We start from the raw sequence: 13,449 nt of genomic DNA, 5'->3' as shown, positions 1-13,449 counted from the left end.
CTAGTAACAGCAGGACGACACATATGGCGGCAAGAACATGCACCTTAAATCTCACTCGATTTTCCTGATGTCCGTCTATAAACGAGCATGAATGGCCATCAGTCGCACTAGATGCGCCAGAATCCTCAAATAATTACCGCTGGTGTAGAAACGGAACCGCTAGAGGTCCCGCCCACTCGCTCGCTCGCGCAACCGGAGACTTCACGGAGGGCTCCTCCGCTGTCAGACTCCACTGCTCAACGTTTGCCAGACTCGGATAAGAGTGGACGGAGGGACTTGGGGCCGGAGAAGGGATTCGCGAGCTGATTTTTTTGTGGAGACCCTCGCCAGTGGATTGTGATCATTCTTTCAGGTAAATAAGTGTGCTGATGCATGCTCGCTCATCTGAATCATGACTTTGCCCCGGCGACCGTGGAAGCCACCCTGCTCCCGTTAGATGAACCTAACGTGCAGAACGCCGTTTGCACATGAAGCATCATTGGAGTTTGGTGTTGTTATATAGGTTATCCTGGTGTGCAAGTGTGTAGCCTATTGTTTTATTTCTTCTTTTTGTGCTCGCGTTCTATTACAGAACACTTCTGTATCAAACGTGACACGGGGACGCTGGTTTAAAGCCCACCGGAGTTCGTCACACTCGATAGATGCGAAACATCAGGCGATGTTTTGTCATTTCATTCCCCAGATGGTTGTTTTATTCACAGTGTAGTATTCTATTATATTGATAGGCAATGCTGTTACCGATGTTTGCATGTTCAGCCTCTGACTGAGGAGGAATCGAAACTTTGAGCTCACATTAGTTTAGTGCGGATAGCTACACATGTCGAGCATAACGCAAGATCATTCCGTTCGCATGACCAAATTCCCAGTTTACCCAATATGAATCGTGTCCGGCGAAACCGGTTTCACGCGCGCATGATCTGATCGTCAACTCTGTTGGACGCCCGAGGAAATATTGCGTAAAAGCCTAATGGCGTTTGAAATGTGTGTGAGCTCTTCAGGGTCTTTGATTAACTAACAAATCTGCTCAACTAATGGAAAATATTATTAAAAACCTCAAGAACCTAGTGACTTCTTGTAATGTAGTTCGATTTCTACAATTAATAGGCTAATTATTTAATTATTTTAATAAATATAAGGTAATTGTAAAATTGCAAGTTGGGTTGGTATATTCTTTAGCCTATTGTTTGATTCTGTTTTATTTCTTTTTTTTATTCAGTTATTTAAGTTCTTTTCGATTTTCAGTAGGAGCAAAGATGAAAATCTGCGATACGCTTCGCGATGTTGCGAGTTTACAGAAAATCGCTAATAAAAGTAGACTAGTGTAAGTATTTTCTTATATTTAAACTTAATCAAATGCCCCCTCGTACAGCTTTTTAAAAACATTTGTGTAGTATTGTGTAATAGTACTGTATTTTCATGACTGCGATTAATTATTAATAATTTTGAGCTACCACCAAACCTAACAAAGACTTACTGTAATTGTAAACATAGAAGTTGTGAGCGAGGTACTGTTGGTGTTGTTTGTGTATGCTGAAATTAAATTTGTTTAAATATGTAAATTCGAGTTTCTTGTCTGCCACATATCCAACAGAATAGGTCCTTTTTATGATTAAGTAATTACTTTACGACTGTTTTAAATAGTGAGATCTATATAGTATGAATGTATCTAGTGTAAGATGTAAGGCATTCACCATGTTGTTGTCATGTGGCTACTCCTACCATTCACATATTCTTTCCTGTGGTTTCATGGGATGGTAAAGTGTCCATTGGATGCACAAATCGTAATCTCTACGAAGGTCATCTAGTACTATTTTGCCTACTGTTTCGTGAATACTGTGAATTCGGACAAAGGCAACAACTCTTTCAAATACCGTTTTTCATCTACTATATATTTTGGAAGTACACATATTCAGATGCTGCCAATGGCGTCCAAACACTTTACCGCTTTGTTGCCCTAGTAACTGTATTGGACATCGGTACTCTTGAAATGTAGTTACTTGTCAGATTGCATTGAGTTCAGGTCACTATGTTGCTGCAAGTCATTTATAGTGTGAACTGGGTTTAGAGGTCCGGTTTGTATCAAGACTAACCTTTCAGTGCATGCTTTGGTAATGTGCAGTTATTTATTATCAGCAGCATTTGAACATGAACTCCTTTGCAGCACAAAGTTTTGAGCCAAGTTCACATAACTGATGGGTGGCTTTTATGGCATTTTGATTGACACAAAGCTTTATGGTATCTATTCGCTGCAAGTGCACAGACATCCCAGATGCCAGTATTCCTTGCTTGGTTTTCTTCTTAGGGGGAACGTTTGCCATAGGTGCCCTTAGAAATTCAGACAGGTCGATTGATACTTCTGGGTAAGCTTGAGGTTAGGTCCAACTTACTATGGCTTCTTCATATAAAGTAGTATCAGCTTAATGTGTAAAAAAACATTTTGTTTTTCTAGGTTTCCAACAGAGTGAATGCAGGAAATTAAGAAACGACGAACAATTACAAATCACAATTTGGTTAATGTCCAAAACAGCCAGTCAAGATGCTGATTAAATTTTAACATTGACGCAGTGGGCTGTATTTCTGATTACAAGATGATTTACAATTATAAGGTTGAATGCAAACTTACAAAAATGATCATTTAATCAGTGCTGTTTCATTAAATAGTTATGTAATGATGAGCCCGGATGTCAAATGAATTATGGATGGAGCAAAAATGGAAGCAAAAAGTCAAACTTTGCGTACAATCATCATGTTCATGCAGCATTAACCAGAAAACAACAGGACATTCTGTCATGTCAATAATTCCAGTGCTATGGGCCACATAAGCGACCCATCATTGATTTCTCACAGCAGTTGTTTATGAGGCCGGCTTTATCCCTCTTTCCATTGCTTGCAGACTGATGTTAAGGATTTTTGCATATTGAGATTGATTAACAGTTTCTTAAAGGAATAGTTCACCCAAATTGAAAATTTACTGAAAATTTACTCCCCCTCAGGCTATCTAAGATCTAGATGAGTTTGTTTGTTAATCAGATCAGATTTGGAGAAATTTAGCATCACATCACTTGCTCACCAATGTATCCTCTGCAGTGAATGGGTACCATCAGAATGAGAGTCCAAACAGCTGATAAAAACATCACAATAATCCACACCACTCCAGTCCATCAAATAACATCTGAAGCGAAAAACTGTCTGTTCATAAGAAACGTATATATATTTGTATATCATTACGACATTTTTAATACACACCTTTGCATCCGACTAAAATATGAGTACCCTCTCCATAATATTGATTTAGGAAGCATTATTATGGATTATGAACATATATTTTGGCAAGAAGTGATGGTTTAAAGTTAAACACCTTACTGATAGATTTGTTTCTTATACATACATTCAGCTTTTCACTTCACAAGATGTTAATTGATGGACTGGAGGACTGTGGATTCATGTGATGTTTTAGCTGTTTGGACTCTCATTCTGACGGCACCCATACACTGCAGAGGATACATTGGTGAACAAGTGATATAATGCAAAATTACTCCAAATCTAAATGTTTATCTACATCCAATATATAAATTCTCATCACATATTTATTTTTAGGTAAACTATTCCTTTAAAAGTAATACACATAGTATTTTACATCTGCATTATCACTATGTATGCAAATCTCTCTAATCCATCAGGAAAACTAATGTAGGCTGTGTCTGCAGTTAGTTGGTTTATCATAGACATTTAAACCACAACCAATCCATTCTCAGAATCATGTTAAACTGATCCTTATTAATAATGAAAGGGTTATGTTGTGCTCTAATGAATGCATGCACAGAGAGCTGCAGACTGCTCACGTTGTTCGCTCTCTGAATTCACCTTTATGCCCTCCGTCATGGCTCACATCTGGCGTGATGGAAATATAGCAATGCCCCTTCAGCCCTCCACTGAGACACCTGCTGCTCTTTACAGCCGGAGCTTGACAGAGTCGTGTGCCGTGGCATCCCTTTGGCACTGGTGTCAGTGGAAACCTGCCCTGCTGCTCTGGTCCTGTGTGCATTCATTTTCTTTCCAAGACTCAGATGGCAGAAAGTAGCAATTAGAATCATTCTCTGACAAAATAAACCTCTGAACTGTCCTGTTTTCTGTCAAAGAATGCACTGTTTTCTCTTTTAAAAAAGAAACACAGCCTTTGTTTTCGCTTGTCTGTTGTTCTAGACAGCAAGAAACGGTTGTGAACATCGCAGCCTTGCAGTTGCAAAATCAAAAACAGAGTATTCAGTGGGAAGTGATGTAGAGTGGGACTTTTTCCAACCCTGTACGTTGCGAGTAAATGCATCTTCATTTCTTTCTATCAAATGCACATGATGAAATAGAAAGTGAGAGTTTTAATTTCTTATTTATTCCTGTCTAAATAATGGAATTTTTATAATTAACGAAACCTACAACCATACAAATGTTCCATAAATGTAAAAAAAAAAAAAAAAAGAACATTTTGAAATGTAAACTTATTCATTTAGTTTTTAATTTTTGATGCACACACCAGGTATTTGGCTGTGATATTAAGGAAATTGATCAAGAAAATAAGTATAGCATATTTTGAACAAAACTGTAAGTCAACAGGACAGTGCACAATGGTGAATGTCCTGCTGTAGAATCATTGGGTTTACATGTTTAAATTTATGCTTCCTATATGTGAAAGTGTCATTGAGAGTTGTAGTTTATTGTGTTTGAGCTGATAGCAGTGGAAGGAAAGAGAAGGTTGGCACGCTACATTAGACCTAATGTCAGTGCTCAGAGATTGCTGCCTCTTTATTTAGTGCCCTTAGCTCCTCTTCTTATTCCATTGACCTCTTGTATTTATTGCATGAGTGCATGTAGCAGTTATAAGCATTGCACATTCATAGCTAATTCAATGTGTGTTCATCACACAACCAACCTCTCCAGTTTTACTGTATACTATGACATTTACTGATACCGTTTTCCTTCTTTTCCATTTAGTTTCTTGTATCTTTGTGCTTTGATATCAGGTGGAAATGTTTTCAGTATTAAGCACAATGCACTGAGTATACATTTGTTGCCTGTAAATGCTTTTATTTCTTTCCTAAATTTGTAGTTTATTTGTATCATGGACAACTAGCCATTACTGTCCATCATCATCCAAACACTGACATACTGATTAATTTTTTGCTGTAGTTTTCTGGCAGACACCCAGCACCAGCAGAGAAACAGTCTGGCCCATAGAATCCATGTTTGTTCATATTCACATACTACCATACTGCTCAGACCATTTTGTAGTGTGCAGTATTATACAGCTAGAGCATATTGCATATATAATGAATATAAATAAATAAATCCCACCTCTTCTTTTTATGCATGTAAATGGGTCTGAATGAATATATAATGGTGTTAATGGGAAGACTAATTAAAAAGAAAGTAAACAACTCACCCACATAGATATCATGCTTCATATCATGACAAAATCAAACCTGAAATGACTTGAAAACACAATCCCTGAGGGTTTTTTGTGTGCAATTTAATGGCCTAGTTAAATTTAATGTATATCTCTGTCTTCAACCATCATGACATGCAGTGTTTACTGAGCTTTGATGACTATTAAAATTTGACTATTATAAAAACAGCTAACCATCAGTTCACAAAATAAATATAGATGCAATGTGAAATATACTTTTTTTATGAAATGGTACATTAATTACATTGTTAATATAACAATATTTTTTGGAAAATGTCAACATTAAGTGGAAACATGCATTTTATTTAAAGAGAGTGAGTACTTTGCCTCTTATTTTATCAACATTATATATATACTGTAATACAATAATGACTGGAGTAATGATGCTGTAAATTCAGCTTTGCATCACAGGAATACATTTGATTTTAATGTATTTTAAAATAGAAAAACATTATTTTACATCATAATAATAATTATAATAATAATAATAAAAAAACTTTTTATTGGGTTTTAGCATATCTAATAATGCATTTTAATAAAATTTTTCCCCTGTATTTTTTATTAAATAAATGCAGCCTTGATGAAACTTCTTTAAAAAACATTCTGATCCTGATGATTCTGATCATAAAAATCATTCAGATTCCAAACTTTTCAACATTACTGTAAATAGAAAATTATATTTCACACACACACACACACTTAAAGTTCTCCACTTAATAAAATACTCTCAGTCTCAAACCAATATCATATAATAAAATATAATGAAAAATATAAATAAATAACTATGATTACAGTGCAGCATTTGCAATCTCAGCTTGTAGGCCTGCTTCACCAGAATCGTGCTTGACGCGGCGCTGGCGCGTTGCTGATGCTGTAGGAGACAGAGGGAGACCGCCGATAGACCAGGCTCTTGTCTTCATGACAACAATATCTATACTTCATGTTGAGCATAAATATAAAGCCTACTGATAAAGGACACCGTCAACAGTATTGATGGCAAAATAGACTATGTTTGACAGGCGCAATATTTGAAAATCGATAATTATTAATTTATTTTTTAAGTTACATTTATATCTGAATTTGTCAACCTATAGACTTTCAAACATTAAAGGGTCATGAATTAATATGTATTTGTGTACAAAATGACATATAAACATATTTTCCTATTCTATTTTGCCTGGAAATGCTTCCAACACGCTTGCGTGTCGCGTGAAAAATAGGCGTCGGTTCTTCTTCTAGCGTGCACGGAGATGCGCGTCTCACGCAGGCAGTCTGCAAGCTCTAACCTGTAAACATGGGAGCCGAATTAAAAACGGACACGCCACGCATCCAGTGTGTCAGCTGCAGGGCGGGATTTGTGATGAATGTGGAGACTTCCGCCACTTAATAAATGTTCGTTTGGAAACACGAATATGTACTTATGTTCCGTGCACAAAATATTGCATTCCGTCATTCGGTACACACGTGCACCGTACAGAAAGCCCTGTACCGAAACGGTCCGGTACGAATACACGTACCGTTACACCCCTAATATATATATATATATATATATATATATATATATATATATATATATATATATATACATACTGTAACAGAGCAACTGAGAGAGGCGTGCAGATCCATTCATACAGCTTTATACAAAGACGTGGTCATAAAAGAGGCATGGGTCAACAACAACAACAGGAATATCTCGGGCAAGATGAGTAATCCAGGAAGAGTAATCCAAAAACAGGCGTGGTCAATCGATGGTGAATATAATCCAGAGGGCGAGGCACAAAAATAATCCAGAAACAGGAAATAGTCCAGGCGATGTGCAAACAAAGTCCGAAACAACAATGCAAAGGGATAATCCAAGACAGGCTTGGGACATGGGAAAAGTAGTCCAGGGTTACATGTAACAGTCTGTGTTGTGTGAGAGTCAATATACTACAAAGGCAACCTCTGGTGGTGTCAGATGGAAGACCACGGACAGGATTCATGACATACACACTTCAACTTTTTATATATATATATATATATATATATATATATATATATATATATATATATATAGGCTATATTGAGAAGTGTAAACACTGCTTTATTTTTTTAAGCGTCACGACTAGCCCAATACAGTCAACCAATGGCGTAAGTTTTGAGCGGAGTCAATAATTTTTTCAACCAATGGAAACCTGCTAATTTGCCATTCATATGGTTTTTCGGCAGACTATTACTCATAATGCGTTCATCCAACTATATTCTCATTGCTGTTTTTGCCGGGTTTTTTTCCCTCTTCTAATCTTGTGTTCCTATTTTTATCAGTTTAATGTCTTCCCTGTTTCTTTGCTCAGAATGCATTACTATTGTGCTTGAAAACAGATCGTCTGTTGTTCAGAATATGTTTGTGAGGGGATTTGAGCAAAGCAGACAGACAGATCTAGAGAACACAGAGGATAAAGGATAAAGTATTTGTGACAGAAAGAGAGAGAGGAGCACAGACAGGGATCATATGGCTGATGAGCATCTGACCATATGTACGAGTTGCATTTTGTAAATGCCACAGAAACCAAGCTATTTATACCATGCTGGTGGTCTCAAACAGATAGTTACATTTACATAAATGTAAAAATGTGTTCAGCTTTGGTTCTTGTCCTCCTTGATGGCTGACCCAGTTTTATGTTTGATGGTGTGGCAAAACACGTCATTATGTGCGAATGAATTACATTCTGACCACGTTATATATTCTTGTAGAGAGACCCCAGCTGATCTCATGTGTGGATGGTGTGGTTTCACGGCTCACACGTACGCAGACTGACACACACACACTTACACAAGCGTACATGCACGGTTCCTGTTATCTCAGGCAATAATTCGGCCCCATTTCTTTTACAATCTCGATTGCCAGGAACGGAAAGGCCGCCCCAGAGAAGCAATGGATGGGAAAAAATGGAGAAAGATAACCACAATGGATGGAAAAAGGAATAAAAAGGTGACGATTATTGAGAATGCTAGGCAAGGCTGAGAGAAAGAAGGAGAGAGAGGTAGATAGCAGCGCATATGAGAGAACAGAATTACTGAATAAATCAGTCAGTAACAGGAACCAGAGATTCACGACAGCTACTTTATGTATTGGCAGGAAATAAATGTAGTCTTGTGTGTTTATGTGTGATTGACAGTTATGACAACTTCACTCACAGTTGCTTTATTTCTCATAATCAAGTCAAATCTGAAATATGCAGAACAAAATCCATTTTTATTTAATTCGATCTACAATTAAATCCTAAATCACTGCACAAACTATTATTCAATGCTCAAAACTGACTATAATTAAATGAATGTGAGTTAGTGCTATGCGACTCATCATTTGAGGGTTTTCATGTTTTAAAGTCTTCTCTGATATGCCTTGAGTAATATATATATATAAAACAGTGTGCGGCAGTGTGTTCGGTAATGATTAGCTTTAACCAGAGGGCATCTGTTTGCTATAATCTCTTAATGACCAGTGCATTGGCGTATGGAATAATTCCATATGCAAAATACTTGAGAATCATTGAACTTAAACTCTGTGTGTTTTGCTGTACATTTGCATGTTTTCAAGAGAGTGATCAGTATAAAAATGTATTAGTACTGTGTTCGGATTTGTGTCTTTTAAGAAAGATACCCAAATAGCTGTCTGTTCAAATAATCACCTCTGTCGGTTCTTCTCTTTTAAATCTAAACATGCATTTATGCATTTCTTCCACATTGCATTCTAATGGAAACTAGAGGTGAATGTATATGTCTCTTACACTTAAATGGTTGTGCATTCTGTGCTGTTTTTCAGCTGCTGGATGGTTTATATGCACATGCAGACGGCATGTCAAGTTAAAAACAGTTCCACTTTCGACTAGTCCATTTTGAAAATGTGTAGTTTTGCTCATCCCTAGTGGAAACTCTCTTCTTCTCTCATGACACTTTTTTTTTTCTTTTAGCGTCTCTCCATTCCAAAACTCACTCCAGCGCCGTTGCATGCACTCCCCCTTCCTCTACGTTTCTGTCTCAGTGCATCAAAAGAGCCAATTTGAAGTGCCTTTTTCGGTATGGCAGCCGCTGCCTCGGTGTCTGTGAAGCTGGCAGGACCAGTGCAGTCAGACAACATGGCTGGCACCGTATGCCAACAGACGAGAGCAGCATGTTCTGCATAAGGACAGATAATGAATGTTATTGTCCAGCATGGTGTGTTGTGTTCTTTCATTTAAGGGAATGAAACATATCATCCATCCGGTGATTAAAGCGATGCCAAAAAATAGCACCTTAATTGTTCTCATCATGGGGAACTGAACTGTACCATTGACCTTTTTTATGGTACAACAAGCTTCAAAATTTAAAGACGTGGGTATGGACATTCAGTATAAGTTAAACTGTTTTTAATTTGATGTTGGCTACCAAAGAAAGTGATTTTAGTCTCATGCTTCACTCAGTGTAGGTTTGTTTACATGTGCTGATTTTCATAATTCTAAGTTCGAATTCAGATTCTAAAAGTTTTGATTATATGTAAACAGTTAACTACTCAATTCGATTCAGATATCTGTTTACTCATGTGTTATATACAGTATATTCAAACAAATCTTAAAGGGATAGTTCACCCAAAAATGACATGCTTACCATCGAGTTGTTCCAAACTTGTATGAGTTTCTTTCTTATGTTGAGCATAAAAGTTGATATTTTGAAGAATGTTTGGGTAACACTTTATTTAAGGTATCCTTGTTACACGTTGCATGGACTTACTATTATAATAACACTAAATTATGGATAATTACATGAAAAGAAATACTGTAGTAGAAGTCAATGGCTACCTTCAACTGTTTAGGATATAATTGTATAGGTAACTTATACAGGTTTTGAAAAAGCAAATGGTGCATAAATTATAAACCACTTTTGGTTGAAAAATCCCTTAAAGCATATCCATATGCTAAAACGTTGAAACTTTTTCAATCAGCAAGAAAGAAAGAAACGGCGACAGATTGAATTAAACATGAAATTTAGAAGTAGAAAGACTGAATTTTTTTTTTTTATACTGTAAAACCAATAATCTTTCTTTTATTTACAACTTTAAAAAATGGACAAGGAGATTGGAAGTAATACAGATAAGTCCTACTGTAAAAAGCACTGTTAATTTCAACTAATTGCATTTATGATACATTTTTATTTAACTGTAGAGACCATGCAATGTGTCTGAAAACATTACAGTTACTTCAAGCTTATGTATAAGCCTAATTTGTCTGTAGTAAATAATCAAGGCAAAGTAAGCACGCTAGTTCAGTGTAAACACGTCTGAGTTCTTGTGACTAAAATGGTGTGCATTTTAGCGTTTATTGCCTGCCTCTTTACTTAGGTTGTAAGACTGTAATTGTTGCTTTTTCCTAAACAATTGAGAGACAAGTCGCAATATTGTTTCTTGTTTCTTGTCACAGATGCTGTCAATGTAGCTTAACTGCTGGTAAACCCTTAACAGTCCTTTTAATAGGTTAACAGAGGCATTTTATGGTGATCACGAACACCATCATCTCCCCAGGCAGTGTTGTCTCAGATGAGCAATGAGTAAATATTGCTTTGAATGAAATCTGTCATGCTACTTAGAGCTGCTCATTTAGGTAAAAACCCTGAAACAAACACGATTTTGAAATATTTTAGGGGTTTGCTGTCACTTTAATAACTCTTTGTCACCTGTTTCCTTTCTGGATAATGGAAATACTTAATGAAAACTGTGTTTGGAATTCAATACTAGCTTGCTGTTATATATAAAGTCTACTATTTATTAAAAAAGTGCATTTTATGGCAGTTAATGTTATCTTTGAGTACGCTGAAAAACGCTGGTATTGAAACAGTTTTCACTTAGAAACTGCTGTTGAATTTCACAAACAATTACACATTAAATTAAAACATAAGATTTTGAAGTAGAAAAACTGAAATCATTTTTTTTTTTCTCCATAAAACATACTCCAATAATCTTTGCTTTATTTCTCAGTTTCGACAGTGAAGTATGGTATGCCAAAAAAAATGATATAGGAACAATTTTCACCCGGAAGTTGCTAGTAAATGTCACAAATAATTACAAAACAGCAAGTAACACATTGAATTAAACAATATTGAAGTCGAAAAGCTGAATTTTCTTGTAAAACATACTCCAGTAATATTTGTTTTCCAAGTTTGAAAAGGTTTTTTTTATACAGTGATTGTCATAGGATCACATTATGTTGCATGTGAGTAGTTACCATTTTTTAGTTGAAGGGCTGTTTTGCATTTTGATAACATTTTGTGTAAAAATGTCTTCGCATTTGGCAGCCTGATCAAATACTGAGTCAAGAGAAAGCTGTTAAAGAGATATTACTTTCATTTGTCACAATGGTAATGAAGGCCAAGTTAAGAGTGTGGGATACAGTATTATGCGATATTGTGATTTGAAGTATATAGTTTACATACTGCAGATGTAGGATGGTAGTATGCTATTGCAAACACTGGCAATTACAGCACAAACTGCGCAGACTTTCCAACTGAGCTCCTAGGTAACTGATGGATCCTCTGGTTTCATGTTTCTGTTTCTTAATAAATAGCCTCATTCTCTTTTGAGGATGTCTCTGTTGTTCACGGCTCAATAACTCTTCGCCTGCTTCCTCCGTACCTTCCTCTCTTTGTCATTTCGTTTCATTATATGTGAACGTTTCTATCTCCTCTTCTCCCTCCGTCCTAAATCTTTTTAATTCCAAACCTTGCCAAGAAACCCGCAGCCAAATTTCATTAGCGGCAGCATTTGCATTTTCCGTCAGCGCGTTACCATAATGCTGATTTTTAGCTGAGTTAGTGTCGGCCGGTTTGAGAGGGTTCATTTTTAAACTCTCTCCCTTGACGACGAAGTGTTATCTGTCAAACGTTTTTGCCAGGCTCAATTTGGAGATTGTCCTTGCGGCATTAGCGCGGTAGCACGCTAATGTAGTGGAGTGAGGGAAGATAGCACTAGCGAGAGAGAAGAAGTAACCTCTACATCAGCAGAGATGCTCGGCGAGAGATACCGTAAAATTGCCCTTGGCCTTGTAGCTCCAGCAGAAGACCTTGGTGTTTTATAGAAAGCCTTTGAAGGTGATAAGAAGACTGGCACCTGGAAGATGATATGTATCTGTTAGCGAACTCTTCAAGTGCAGAATTTAAGTGAGAGATTACACTTCACCTGACTGGGCAGAATTAAATCTGAAATTGATGCCTAGTGCATTTTAAGTGTTTGCTCAGTTTCCACTGCCTTGATGTATAAGTTTAAGTCTGTACAGTAATGTGTTCGTGAATTTAGGAAATGTGCAAAAAGGCATTTTTCAAAACAGACTGGCTCATGAAGTGAGAAGCTGAAAAAAGCAGTGAGACGTGATTCATAGATTCAGTAATACAGTGATTTATTTTTTTCTATTTGAATATATTTTGATATTTATGAAGCACGGCTGAATTTTCTGCAGGCATTAATCCTGATATGCTGAGTTGATGCTCATTATTATTATTATTATTATCAGTGTTTTTAAATGGTTTTATTTACTTTAATTTCCGTTTTATTCAACTCATATAACCCAATTGTGTGTGTGTGTGTGTGTGTGTGTATAGAGGCCTATATGTGTGTGTGTGTGTGTAAATGTACATATATATATATATATTAGTGATGGGCCGTTATCGCCGTTAACGTGCTGCGTTAACGCGAGACTCTTATCGGGCGATAAAAAAAATATCGCCGTTAATCTATTCTCAAAGTTGGGTTGGGAGCTGGGTGTATACTAAGCAAGCTATGATGACTTTCACCTTGATATTTTGTATAACTGACTCGCTGAGGACAGCCTAAAAAGATGCTCAGGACAGTTGACGGGCCACTGCTGCGCATCGCCACAAAAGCTTATCTTTCTCACGTGTTGTTAAGCCGTACCGCTTGTCGATTTAAACATTAAAGCATCCAAACACAAGACACGGAAAAGCTGAACGGAGTAGCGCGTGCCGTT

At 36.8% G+C, this 13,449-nt stretch overlaps 1 protein-coding gene across 1 annotated transcript in view; it reads left to right on the top strand.

Annotated features, from left to right (window-relative positions):
- The first annotated feature begins 206 nt into the window (after positions 1-206).
- The window catches only part of LOC113119864 (junction plakoglobin-like), a 73,639-nt gene continuing 60,396 nt past the window's right edge, over positions 207-13,449 (top strand). The window contains exon 1 of the mRNA XM_026289575.1: positions 207-352. The gene's annotated coding sequence lies outside the window, so the exon portion shown is untranslated. The remainder of the gene's footprint in view (positions 353-13,449) is intronic.

Source organism: Carassius auratus, chromosome 19, assembly GCF_003368295.1.
Source record: "Carassius auratus strain Wakin chromosome 19, ASM336829v1, whole genome shotgun sequence".
In the NCBI taxonomy this organism is placed as follows: Eukaryota; Metazoa; Chordata; class Actinopteri; order Cypriniformes; family Cyprinidae; genus Carassius; species Carassius auratus.
The sequence above is the reverse complement of the archived record's forward strand: the minus strand, read 5'-3'. Positions and strand labels throughout refer to the sequence as shown.